The following is a 13,354-nucleotide window of genomic DNA, read 5'->3' as shown; positions in this document are numbered from 1 at the left end:
AGCTGCAACGTCAAACTGATGCAGAAGCCTTAACCGCTTCATGAAGGTGATGGTATTCGGCATTTGTTTCATATAACTCACCCAAACCCAAAGTTTTACATCCTCCGAAATGATCGTTCAGTTGAATTACCACCTTCTTGACGCCGTTTCAACGTAAATTGGACATCGTAACAGTCGTGAAGGGGGATTTAGTGCAGGACCGTTACATTAAAATGCATTCGTTTTCAGAATTGTCCCTAATAAACAGGCAACTGAATATATTTTCTGACATTGTTACATATAATGTCTAGTGTTGTCAGCGTTAGCTTGTCATTATTTACAACAACCATCTAATACGTTTCCAATGCTCCGACTCATTTGCATTTCATCTTAAAGGAGGTTAAAATTGACTTCACATTAAAGTGCAGAGTGCGGCGTCAGCGACATCGAGAACCAGAGGTTTGAGAGGCTCTTGCAGGATTCTCGCGGAGCGCCGCCCGACAGTCAAACACAAAAGCAATATTCTTTGATGTCTGAGGAAAATGTTCCAGTTGCATAAAGGAAGGCCGAGGATACAGTAAATAAAGTAATTTAGCTTTAGAAACGCAGACTAGCAATGTGTATAACAGACAAAATCAACGCTATAGAAATCACTTCACCACGTGTCACTCCCTTAACACCTGCCTGTCACATGATTATTTCATTACAACGCTTTTAAGCTGCAGATATGTATAAATAACCGCACGGTTTCTGCCTTCAATCCACTGAGATGTATCTAACGAAAAAGACAACAGCTTGTATCTCGCACTCAATTAGAGAAGAGTGCGAGATCCAAGTGCGTGGAAGCCGTTCTTTATATTCATGTGGGGTTGTTATGTCTCCAGCTCCTAACGAGGACTCGGAGAGGTGAGCAGCAGACAACAAAGACGCGAACGCACTTTCGCGCTCGGGCTCGGTGCCGCGTCTGCGCTCGGCCGTTTCTGAAGTGGCGCTGACCGCCCGCCTTCGCAACAATGGACACGAGCAAACGCGCACATGAACTCAAAGTAGCCTGTAAAACACACTTTGGAGGAGAGCCGCAAGAGCAAATATTTAAAATGTGCAGCGATAAAAGGCGCCCCGTTTTAACCTTGGAGAAAATGGAGCTCATTCATGCTCTTCGTTCTCATTCTGATTGTAAGGGTTGGTCCAGGTTGGCCTTTTAATATCCACCGCTCCGGCAGAATAAGCGTGGCTGGCAGCTGCTGCACGACCGCTTTATAGTGTTTGACCGCTTTGCTGAGTGGGGGCAAATAAACGGAGGCATTGTATGTGCGCTCCCAAAAAACAGACACTGGAAATGGTTCCGTCTCTTCCGAGCTGCTGCCTTACCACGGCCGAGGCACCGTTATATTTATCTGACTGCTGTGAGATGGAGAAAAAAAAGACAAAACGGAGAGCTCGCCGCTCTGCGGCCGTAGTTGGCTAGCATGGTCCGCTTCCTGGATTCCTTTAAAACGTAGCCCAGAAACCGATCAACTTCTTCCAAGCGCACACTGCGCATCCTTCCTTTTTTTTTTTGCCCGCGTTTACATGCTGGGGGTGGTGGGAAATAAATAAATAAATAAATAAATAAACAGCCTTGAGCTACAGTATTGTAATTTGCTGACCATAACAACAGGAGTCGTTTTTCGCTTGGCCTTTACTAATAGGATAAATGCCTCTGGGTAATTTCTAAATGAATTCCTCAGGCCAGAGCGGCTCCCCAGGCCAACCTAAATCACATTTGATATAGAAGGATTATCCCTGATTGAGTTTATTGCAAAGAAGCTTGTGACTTGTGAACTGCAGAAACCACGATACTTCCACAGAGGTGAGGCTCGCCTGACGGGGAAAAAAAGAAAAAAAAAAGGGGAAAAAAAAAAGGAAAAGGCTCTGTAGCTTAACACACACACTACAGGCAACGTTAAAACCTCTGTAGCGTGTGTTAAGACCTCTCTCTACATTGCTGCTGATGCTGCTGTGCGATCATCCACCTGCAGCGGCTGGTTATTCATGAAACGTGCCCGGGCATCTCTGCCTCAAACGCGAGGCGAGGCGAGGCGAGGAGACCCCCCTCGCTAAACGGCCACAGCTATGAGGCAAATGCATTGTCTTACCTTATCGAGTGCAGAGCTCCCTGTCTGTTCAGAGAGGGACTATGACTAAAGCCCTTAATCCGCGCCTTGATTCGCGATAGCCTGCTAGGTTTTCAAATGTCATCAGCGGGGAACTGTGTCCTGCTCCTGCCCCACAAGCTCAGCCCATTAATACAATAACAACGGCGGGGTAACATCCATTTAGGTATTAGAAACACATGCTGGTGGCTGCACGTCTATTTATATACAGTAAGTCTTGGCAGGGCTCGTAAACAGGCATCAGGGCAGAGACTTGCGAGGATTCGCAAGTGATAAGGGAGCTCCTAATAAATCACTGCTAAATGTGAGCCGAGGATAAAATGGCATAATACCATGATTAGGAGCGTTTTCATCAATAGCTGCTCACTTGCCAGGGGAAGGAGAACAGCGCCTGTCATGGACAAGCAGCAGCACTCCTGAACGGGCGAATTCAACGTTCATCTGCAACTTTGTGCAAAGGAGGAGACAGCAGCGTCCCTCACAACCAGTGCTCTCTTTCACAGCCAAGCGTGCACCACTTCACAGCTCTCAACACATGGGACTTATGATGAGTAATGCTCTGCTGTCTGGAGGATGAGTCTTACCTAGAACAGGCTACAAGTTCACGTTCTATACGTTGGCAGAATAGCAAAACATGATTTTTAAACGTAGGCTCACGGGCGCTGTCTGAAATGCTGCCTGTGCACTTGTGATAATAACTGAGATGTTTATTATCTGAGAGCATGTAACCACAAATTCGAGGTTGATTTAATTTTTGGGACATGATATTTACACAAAGTAATTTACTTTAATTTGAAATTAAGATCAGAGATTGGTTAACTCTCGGTGCTGAATTGCTGAGATTCATATCAAGCATCGCCTCACTATTTGCCCGTTTCTGTCACTCGCACTGATACGAACTTAGTTTTTTCCTCCTCGCAGGAGCGCTTGCGCACAACGTGAGCGCCGTACACACCATTTGGTGGGCTACGGTCCTCGGCTAAGAGGCTGGCAGTGAAACTGATGATCCACCTCGTCCGTTCGTGATAGGACAAGTGCCAGAGTGCCGTGTGAACTCCTTGGCCAGCGCGAGGCATGTCAAAAATCGAGCGTACATACATTGAGCGCGGCGGCTGTTTTCAACCTACGCTGGGCTGAGCGCTTACCTCTCCCCCGGCCGCTCGCTGCTCCTGTCCCCCCGGCGTTCGTCCTTGTTCCGCTGATTATGTGTGAACGCTGTCTTTATCCCGCAAAGACCGCTGTTGCATTTTACAGAGAGGGAACAACACTGTGCAGCGGCGGAGGCTGCGTGCGGCTCGGCGAGTGGCCCTGTCCGCGCTCGGCTCCGCGCGTCACCAAGTGTGTGGAGCGGACGGGGGACTTGGCAGACGCGTCTCTCTGTGCTCGCTGCGCGGCGGACGAGCTGAGATGTAAGCGAGTGCTTGGACGGACTGGCACACCGTGTGGCCACTTTACTCCCGATGCTGCTCCTCCCCTTTCACTTTGTTTTGCCCGCACAAGCCCTGCAGCGCCCCCTACCCGCCACTGTACGCACCAGCAGCTTAATGGAAAAACGGCACCGGCATCAGTAGAGATGTCAGGAGCCGTCGAGGGATTTCCAAAGATTTGCGCATAAACCCCGTTTAGGGGCATTTTGTATCCCGGTTCTTCACCAAACAGGAAATTAATTGACAGCTGAAAGTATTTGACACGCTGTTAAACCTGATTGGTAATGACAGCATATCATTACAGACGACTGTGTCCGGGTGCAAAATCCCATAAAAATAATGTTTCACCAATGCTGCTGCTTTTTTTTTTTTTTTTTTTTCTCCATTCTGGGGACCGCCGTGCCCAGAACACTGCCTCCCTTCCATCGTACCTGGTGGTTAAATGCTGGTAATTACATTCACTTAGAATCCCGGTTGTAAATCAGCCCCTGATTAGATGGCTCGAATGGAAATCAACGGGGCCGTCTCTGGCTCGGGCCAAATTGCCTAAAATCAATGTCCTTTTTTTACCCTAACCACTTTCCTGTGCACACAGGGAGAAATGTGACGAGGTCAAGCAAAACAGGGGGTGGGGGGGTGATATGAAGTAGAGGAACTTACATCTAAGGTTTTAAAAGAACAGGCCTCTCTCAGAGAAGCAATTTACGGAAAAAAAACAAGCGCAAACAATATACAGGAGTTCCCCAATTCAGCTTTATCTTTGCCGTCTCTGTGCCTGTGGAGGACTTAACTCAGACAGGAACCTTCTAGTCCACAAAGGACCTTTAAATCCTACCCACAGCTCAACAACTTTCATTTTGCTGCTCGACAAAATGTTGTTGCTGTTTGTTCTTATCACCCTGTCAATGACACATGATGTAGAATCCATTAGAGCGCATTGCTTCAGTGCTGTAAAGCTCCTTTACTGTACCCTCGGTGCTCCGACACAGATGTTTTCCTTCACTTTGCTTGATTAGTTCTCCTTTCTGGACCGCATGGGCGTGTACCGCCGCGTTCACCGACAATTCTATCCGTCACTGGTCAAGGCAGAGTTGGACATGCAGACATTACATGTTTCCTAAAAAGAATATGGTCACTTACAGTTATTGTGCCCCTTTAGGGAATCCGGCATGAGCAATATCTTCCGTAAACTTTCCTTCCTGTATCCTGGAATATGCATTAAGAGGCATCAGTATTCAGAAAAATGTAAAAATGTGCGCTTACAAGGTCTAAATTAAAACGTTATTTGAAGGATGTAAGTATTAGGAGGTACCGTTACAAGCAGGCACTAATAGGTTAAAATAAACGAGACACTGAAACAAATGAGTGCGATAAAAGGTTAATAGGTATGACCATGAAACTTCCACAGCAGACTACTTAACAGCAGTAGATTTTTCGGATTACATATTTTTATTTTATGCTTAAAGATGGAAATGACACAGTTTACTGGGCGCACTATTTCTGATAATGAATGTATTCTAACGGTCTTGCACTAATTCTCAGCTTCTTGAAGGTTATGCTGTTCAGCATTCGTTATTGATTCAAATAACTGAGAGAGCTGTTTGTTCAAACCGTTTTCAGTTTGGAGGCTGCAGTTTGCAGCACTATTAAAAAAAAAAAACTTGTGTTGCACAGAAACACGTTACAATTATTTTGTGAAACCCATTTTTGGACCCCGGGAAGAACAGTCGACGCTGTTGCTGTTGCTAATGGGATCCTAATAATAAAAGAAAAAGTGAGTAGGCTACACTAAATAACAGAAACACTTTAATTCAATCCAGTTTAAGAGTGCTACGAACAACATCCTCCAAAATGATCACACTAAAGGTTAAGAACTGTACTGTACTGCACACTACAGCCGTCATGGAGCTACGGTTTAGTGCAGGGCTCTTACATTACAATGCATTTGTTTTCACTAGTGTTCCTAATATACTGGCTAGTGAGTGTAGGAATCATCTGGGAAAATGTGCATACATCTCTGGAACAGAAATGTGAACACGAGAAAAAGCCAAGCTCTAAATTCGTGTTTATTTTGTGGCGAGTCAAGGCTTTTTACGGAGGGGATTTTGGATATCTTTTTCAAATCCCTAAATAAATCAGAAAATGCTGTCATAACTTAGAAATCCATTTTCCCAAGTGTTTAGGAATGAAATGTTCTAGAAATCAGACTATGAATCATAGAAGTACAAACTGGGCTGAGGAAACCTTCAGAATATAGATAGGAGTAAACTGTAAAGTTTATGTACAGTGCTGCCGGGGCTGGAGATTTCTGACTCGGAGTTTGAGAAAAATAAAAAACCTTTTGAGAGATCAGTTTTTAAAGCTGTGTACCATGAAAGTCCTTGCTTTTTTTTATGGGAAACCCGCTTTCATGGTTTAACTAATATCACTACGAATAATTAGTTTTATTACTAGCACTGAGACTATATTTTTGTTTAAACTTTTGGAGGCTATTTAAAATAAGCAATAATCCGCAAGTTTAGTGAAATAAACTGCAGGTGTCGTATTGTCACGAGTGGGAGAAAAGATATGCTATGAAAGCAAAGTAACCCAAAGACATATATACATATGTGTGTGTGTGTGTTTCAGTTAATGGTCACAGTAGGGCAAATTTGTGCCTATTACAGTGTTCAGTTGTTCAATTATTAATAATGCCTCATGTTTTAACCCTGTTGGGAAAGGACATCATTCCAAGTCATCTCTCTTATTAGGCTATTAAGTTCGGTTACAACATGTTATCCCCAGTGTGCCTCCACCCAATTTACACTTTACCAGTGTTCCAATCAGCTGGGGAAACTGAAAACACCTCTGCGGGCGAGCCGGGCTTTTAATTTGCAAACTTGGTAAAATGAATGTGGTGGAGTAAAGCGTCTCCCACAGTAACGCGGTGACAGAGGAGCAAAAGCGCAGAGTGTTTCTGTAAATGCTGTATGGCCGTAATCCTTAACAAGAAAATAGCTTTACGTGCTACGTTCATGGCGTAAAATGGCAGTAAAATACCGCACTCGCACACACGCAGCGGAGTACAACTGTAATTTTTCACTGCATGCGACATAAGCATATGCACTCTAAACCGGTTGGACCAAAAAAAAAAAAAAAAAAAAACTCTTGAGGGCTCTCCACATCCAGCGTTGCATCAAAATGTCACACTTGGCAGGAGAGATAGTGAGCCTTATCAAGGGTCAAATTCTATTTTGCAGTGATTTCAGGAGTCTTTCAGCAGTGCCTTTCAGCCGTGGCGGCCCGTGAGATGGTGTGCGACGGCGTGTGCTAATTTGTCGCGGGGGCCCGGTGAGCCAAATCGGAGCCTGCAGGTGCTCGCTTGAATTAAAAAAAAAAAAAAAAAAAAAAAAGCCTTTTACATTGCACAAATAAAGCTTCCTATCTTGGCTTTATGGAACGACTCTCCCAACTGGAAGCGAACATGGTGCTAGTTGACGGTGACGGGTTTACGTTCAGCGGCGTGACTCAGGAGGGGGAGAGGTGGGGGCGAGGAGAGGGCGCAGTGCACCTCCACAGTTGACGATGGCAGCCACGATGGAGACGCAATACAGTAGGATCTGTAAGACGCAGGGAACAACAATGGGCCATTGTTGTCTGATAATTAACTAAATTGCGGTGTCTGTGTTTCTGCAGTGACAGCAAAAAAACACAACCTAAGTGCCTTTCAATGTGAGGGGTGGGCTATTAAGATATATTATGAAGAAAAAAGTAATTGAAGAAGTATTTTTAACAAGTGTAGGAGGAATATTGGATTTCAGATTAAAAAAAAAAAGTACGAAAAAATAAATTAACAAGTCCATGAGATAAACTCTAATTTGTGCATTCGTTGGAGTTAAATTCACACTTGAAAATAAGCGTCTTCTGCACACTTGAATGAAAACATTTCTTCTGGTGTTTCTGCAGAGGCGTGTTAAGATTTATTTTTCTCTCTAACTCTCGCAGGTTATTTCTTGCATTCATTTACCAAGAGTGCCAGAGGTTGTGCGGGGCGCTGCATTACTCATGCCCTTTACTATACCCGATATGTGACAGAATCGGGAACCTGTAAACAACTCTAATTGGGCTCAGGGGGCAGTGGACAAAAGAAAAAACATCTGTGAGTGTAAGTGTCACTTCTTCTTGCTGTTCGGAAATGTATTTCTCCGTGCGATGGAAACAGACGACAAAAGCAAAATTAATAAGGCAGTCTTATGCGGGAGTTTTGTGTCTAGCCCAGCTGTGAGTTTTTAAAACTGCTGGTGTACACAGAGTGGCAGCACCTGCGTTGAAGACACCTCCGTAATCCAATATGAACAGTAAACATGATCTTTCGCTTCGATTTTTCGCTTTTATAGAAGCAGATGTACAATGCTGGGCTTTTTAAAGTATGAGAAGGATTTGAAATACACACTCACATGCTGTAATATTTCATTGGACCGCCTTTAGCTTTGATTTGTGGGCATCACTTCATCTGCCTCTCTTCTTACCTCGATGCCCCGTCACTCTGGAACGGGGTAAATCTGGACTCATCAGACCACATGACCTTCTTCCATTCCTCCAGAGTCCAATCTTTGTGGTCTCTAGCAAATTGAAGCCTTTTTTGACCCAGTTAGCCTCACTGATTAGTGGTTTTCTGAAAGCTACACAGCTGTTCGGACCCAATCCCTTTAGTCCCCTTTGTATTGTACAAGTAGAAATGTTCTTACTTTCACTATTAAACAGCCCTGAGTTCTCCTGTTGTTTTTCTTTGATTTTCACTCGTCTTTCACACAACCACTGGATGTGTCTTTCTACATGGTTGCTAAGGAGATGCGTAGCTACTCCTTGCATCAATTGTAGTTAAATAACCTCGAGGAACACCTTTATCAGTTCATTAGGAATTTTTAAAAAGACCATCAAAACGTCTTCCATATCAGACTGATGCTTCCGTTCCCTCACACGGGCTATCGATGATGAACCCTATCTGTCTTTTATGGCTATAGATCAGGCTAGTTGTACTTTCCATTTTGACATCAATGTCATGTTTTTGTTTTTTTTGTTTTTTTACCATCTGTTCCTGGATTGCATCTTCAGTGCTGTTTTCTGTATGTAAATGAACACCAGCATCATTTGGGGCGCAGTATAATATTGTAACAGCTGCTGTCTCTAATGGATCACTAACTACCGCTGCATCAGAGGCGTGAACAGTGCTGCTTGACTATACCTAGAAATGCAATGCTTAAAAAATAAATTAATAAATACAGAAAAATGCAAAAGTGATATGTTGCCCCATATATTTAACTGAATGAAAAGATAACTGCACTTTATGTCATGTTTAACATGCACGTCCATTATGTGGGTGACTCACCGTGCCATCAATGGACTAAATTCTACAAGTGGGTGCATTAAGCAGTTTTAAAAGAAGAACAAGGTTACAGTGAATTAATAAGTCCAATGCTATTTTTGGGGCCCAAGTGTGCAATAATAAATTTCATTTTGAAACCATGGCTTGTTTTAATTAGACAATTATTTTTTTTTTAAGAAGGAAAAAAGAACTGATAAATAATCTTTCCCATGCATTTTGGAGATTCGGGCGCTCGGGACGTAAAACAGGCCACACCCTTTGCGTGAGAGCCTCGTGCTGGCGCTATCGTTTTAAGCAGAATTACAGAAAAGGGGCGAGTCGACACATTTATCCTATTAGAGGGAAATGAGGGAGACAGTGCGTCTGCGTCCATCCATTATGAAATCCATATCTGGCCGGGAATGAAACAGCCAAAGTTCAGCCTCCGTCTTCAAATCATGGGCTGACCACCAAAGAACTTGCTGAATGATTAATTAGCTGCCACGACTCTCAGATCGGCATCGGAAAATATGAACGAATGTCAGCGCTCTCAGCGGCGCACATCTTTGCGAAGGGGGTCACAACAACATCAAGACAAGCAGGATTAATATTCTGGATGACTTTCTCCTGCGAAAGGGGAGCAGGTTTTCAGAAATGCAAATGCTGTTAAAGGAGGGCCTTTGGGTGGAGGTACTTGGCCCGCGTTAAATCATAATGACATTTAAGCTGCTCGACCTCTAAAACTATCAAAGCACTTATTGCCTTGTCCTTGTATGAGACATATTTCTTTTGATGTAATACATTTTCCTGTCTGTTCTCTCTCTTTGTGCTTCTCGTCAGCGCGTCGTTGAACGGCCGCCATATTCCCCGCGACGTTCCGAGTGACTTATCATACGGGTAGAACCTGAATTGAGTTGCCAGTCCTGAGACAATAAACCCCCTCGAATTATTCACGGCATCCCCCAATGCCAGCAGCTTCTGCGGTCCGAGGTGCAACTTAAGAGCAACAAGAAACTGTGTGGACACACTCCCTCCCCTCCACCATGGGTGCCTGGAAACCAAAAACAATTAACAGGACTATTTCTGCAGAGATGACCACAGAAATCACACTTGCGTTCTGCCGCAGGTGGCGAAAGGCTCCTTTCCAACTGACGAGTCTAATTGCGTCACGACTTGTCTGGCGTGCGTTGTGTGCGATTGTCATCGCGAGCTCGCGCGTAGGTGCTTTTCTTTGTCTTAACACGCGGCGCGGCGATGATCAGTGGGGTCACGGTGGCGAAACAGAATGTCTTATTTGGCCTGATTATTAGCATGAAAGAGGGCTCGGCAGTGAAATGCTAAACACATTTACAACACAGACAACAGCTAATCCATTGTGCGCCGCTCGGCAGTCAGAAGAAGATTTATCTACTTGGCCATTTCAGCGGTACATAATTAACTGTTTTATTTTTTTTATATAGCTTTCCCAAGCGCTATCTTGGTTCTTTATCCGTCTGAGTTTGCTGCATGACATTTCCATAAATAAATGGGGTGTAAACTGGCCAAATGGGAAAAGCAGACGGCTGACATTATTAAACTAAAAATCAAGCGGCTGAGTGTTTTCAGATCAGCTGCTATTTCTTGTGCGACGCAAACGGGATCGCTCGCGGCGGCGAACCCACAGACTGCGCCGATCCCCTTTACCATATGGAACGTTTTTACACTTACATTCACCCTAAACCCCTCTCCGCGTGTCGTTTTTGGATGCCTTTAGCAGGAGCGCTCCAAAAAAGCCTGACTTTCTGTTGCCTGTCAAGCACTAAACACTGTCAGAGAAGTTGGCGACAAGCCGGTAGAAACTAGATGTTTACCTCTGTGGAGCATTTTTCACCCAGGAACTGGTGCAGACAACAGGCATGGAGCTAAAAAAAGGAGAGCAAAGATTTGTCAGGTGGACAGAAACAGGACTCCAGAACAATGCTCCGCGTGTTGCCGTGGAGCTCCGTGGACGTAATTGTGTGATATTTTTAGGTTTTGTCAAACTGCATCACCAGCCCAAATGAAATAGGGGGTAACAATTGACTGTCTCGCTGAGTTTAAGTTCATCAAGGCCTGTAATTTTAATAAAAATGCCACATTTTACTCATGCGCAAAAATGGCCTCTCCTCGCCCGTCTCCAGGATGCTAGAGTTGCGCCGACTGCCTCGCCGAGAAACTCAACAAAAACTACACACTGCACGCCTCAGAGGTTTTTATCTGGAATGAGAAGACCATGTTCTCTCCTTTCTCCTGCTCCTCTTGTACCTCAGCGAGGCACAAAAACAACCTGTTTCACCCAATTATCTCTCCCACAGGGCACAGCCAGGCAATTTGGTTCAGTCAAGACTCTGATTCATTGACCCAGGTGATTTAAAGCTTTCGGGGGCCACGAGTCAGCCCACCTGGGCCGAAAGCGCGCCGCGATTCCCGACCGATATTTAGCGCGCGCGAGTTGCATCAGGTTAAGACGGAAACATCGCACACGTTTTCGCGTTCTCCCGTTTGGCACTCTGTGAGAAGCACATTTCTGAGGTACGGGCGAAATGTTGCGAAGCAGGGAGCAACTTAGCCACCCCGTGCTGCACGCGATGACTGATTACCGCTCGGATATTGATATTGACACCACGCTAATTATTGTTTTCATGAGGAAAACATACCCACATATCACTTTTTTTTTTTTTAATTACTATGTGCAAAATCCCACAGATGGGGCTACATGCATCTTCGCATCTAATAAAGATGATCAGCCTTGAGACAAACACGGTGTCCTTGGCAAACATGAAAGCAATTATCACGGACATCAGGCCAAAACCAATTCATTCATGCCTGCCATCTCCAGGGGATGCGTTTCCAATAATTACTGTATGAGGCTTGGTGCTCAAGCATATAAACACGCCAATGCTTCATCTGATACATGCAGTCAATACAGCTGTCATTACCTTCCACAGACACCAGGAGTCCAGCGTTGCTTTATTGCCAAGCCACTTGTGAGGGGAGATAAAAACAATTGCCTTCCGCAGTGACCCCGCTACGAAATGCACGCGTGATCTTTCTCAACGTTCTATCCGTGCACTGTTTAAAGCCTCTAATGGCTGATCAATGCGTCAAGTCACCCTGCATTGTTGCAACTAGGAGACAACGCTCAAAAACAGATAGGAAGCTAATTTAAGTCACGCGATATCAGCGGGGAAAGGCAACAGAGAAGATAATTGGGTATTGACGAAAGGAGCTTGAAAAACACAGACAGCATGCAAGACCACTCTCCAATTTACTCTGTCATTTTGAAGCTCTGATTATGCTGTTTACTGACCAGATAATTGGGGCAGCGATGGATAAAAACAAACATTTTCGGGTGAAGCGTCAAACACGAGCAACTTGCATAAAAATATTCCCAACCCTTAATTGGAGCAATGCTCTCCTATTTCCTATGCTTGCAAGGCTTGACACGCACATGACTTCTTGGCTCCCCAGTGCTTCACGCGCTCCCTGGGTGGAGACATGTTTAAAAGCATGGGAGATTTTTGTGTTTAACTGCTGCTTAGTGGCACCCTGAGAATTAATTAATTCATAAAAAATTGTCACATTTATGGTTAATATATAGGCTAGGGCTGCAAAGGGGCGGAAAATTTCCAGTAAATTTCTGGAAACTTTCCATGGGAACTTTGGTCAGGAATTTGTGTGAATTTTAGGCCTGATAGAATTTATGGACATTATACATTGGATAATTTAAAGAAACATATATGAGGTATATACCAACATAAATATGAATATTTTATTTTGCAATACAACAGATCCATGTTCGCCTGGAAAGGTACCCTTGTGACTCTCTCTGGGGGAATTATTGTGGCATTCCTCACATGTCTTCGCACAATATTTGCACATAGAGACACAAAGACTTTCCATCAACTTAAGGTGGTGTAAAATGTTTCCACACACTCAAAAAAATGCAAATATGTAGATAGTAAGCTGGACTAATGGAAAGGTCAAAACATTGAAAACTGATGTATGAAATATTGTGTGGTTACATAAAACCTTCTAGCCAGAGGCAGTAGAAACAGCATCACATTTTGCAGTAGCTAGCATCATGATAAGCTAAATTCTGTAGCGAAATGGTGCTAGCTAGCTTACATTTAGCATACGTTGTTTACCAGTAAGCTAGCAATAGATTTAGATTTTGCTAGTTAAACTTTAAGACCATAAATCAAATATCATCTACCTCATGTCGTCATCAAAACTTACTTGACTGCATGTAGTCCTTTGGCTCAAACGTGTGGCTTCAATACTGTAGCTGTGTTGTGGGCTCAGAAAAGCTGTTTTAGTAGTTTAGAATTCGAGAAATCATTGTGTGCATGTGATGGAGGAATGCGCAATGCATGTAGGGGGCGTGGCCTCAATAGCTCTGCAGGAAGTAGTGTGCTATGTCCCAACCC

At 44.1% G+C, this 13,354-nt stretch overlaps 1 protein-coding gene across 4 annotated transcripts in view; it reads right to left on the bottom strand.

The window, feature by feature from the left end:
* LOC124998743 (kelch-like protein 29) overlaps positions 1–13,198 on the bottom strand; it is a 227,690-nt gene extending 214,492 nt beyond the window's left edge. For 2 of the 4 annotated variants that reach the window (XM_047573246.1, XM_047573243.1), the window contains exon 1: positions 3,281–3,567. The gene's annotated coding sequence lies outside the window, so the exon portion shown is untranslated. Of the gene's footprint in view, positions 1–3,280; positions 3,568–10,756; positions 10,808–13,163 lie in introns of those variants that run through there. The other 2 variants (XM_047573244.1, XM_047573245.1) reach the window with 2 other exon arrangements.
* Positions 13,199–13,354: the final 156 nt, after the last annotated feature.

This window comes from Mugil cephalus, chromosome 21 (assembly GCF_022458985.1).
Source record: "Mugil cephalus isolate CIBA_MC_2020 chromosome 21, CIBA_Mcephalus_1.1, whole genome shotgun sequence".
NCBI classification, from domain to species: Eukaryota; Metazoa; Chordata; class Actinopteri; order Mugiliformes; family Mugilidae; genus Mugil; species Mugil cephalus.
Note: the sequence above shows the minus strand (reverse complement) of the source record. Positions and strands in the feature narration are given on the sequence as shown.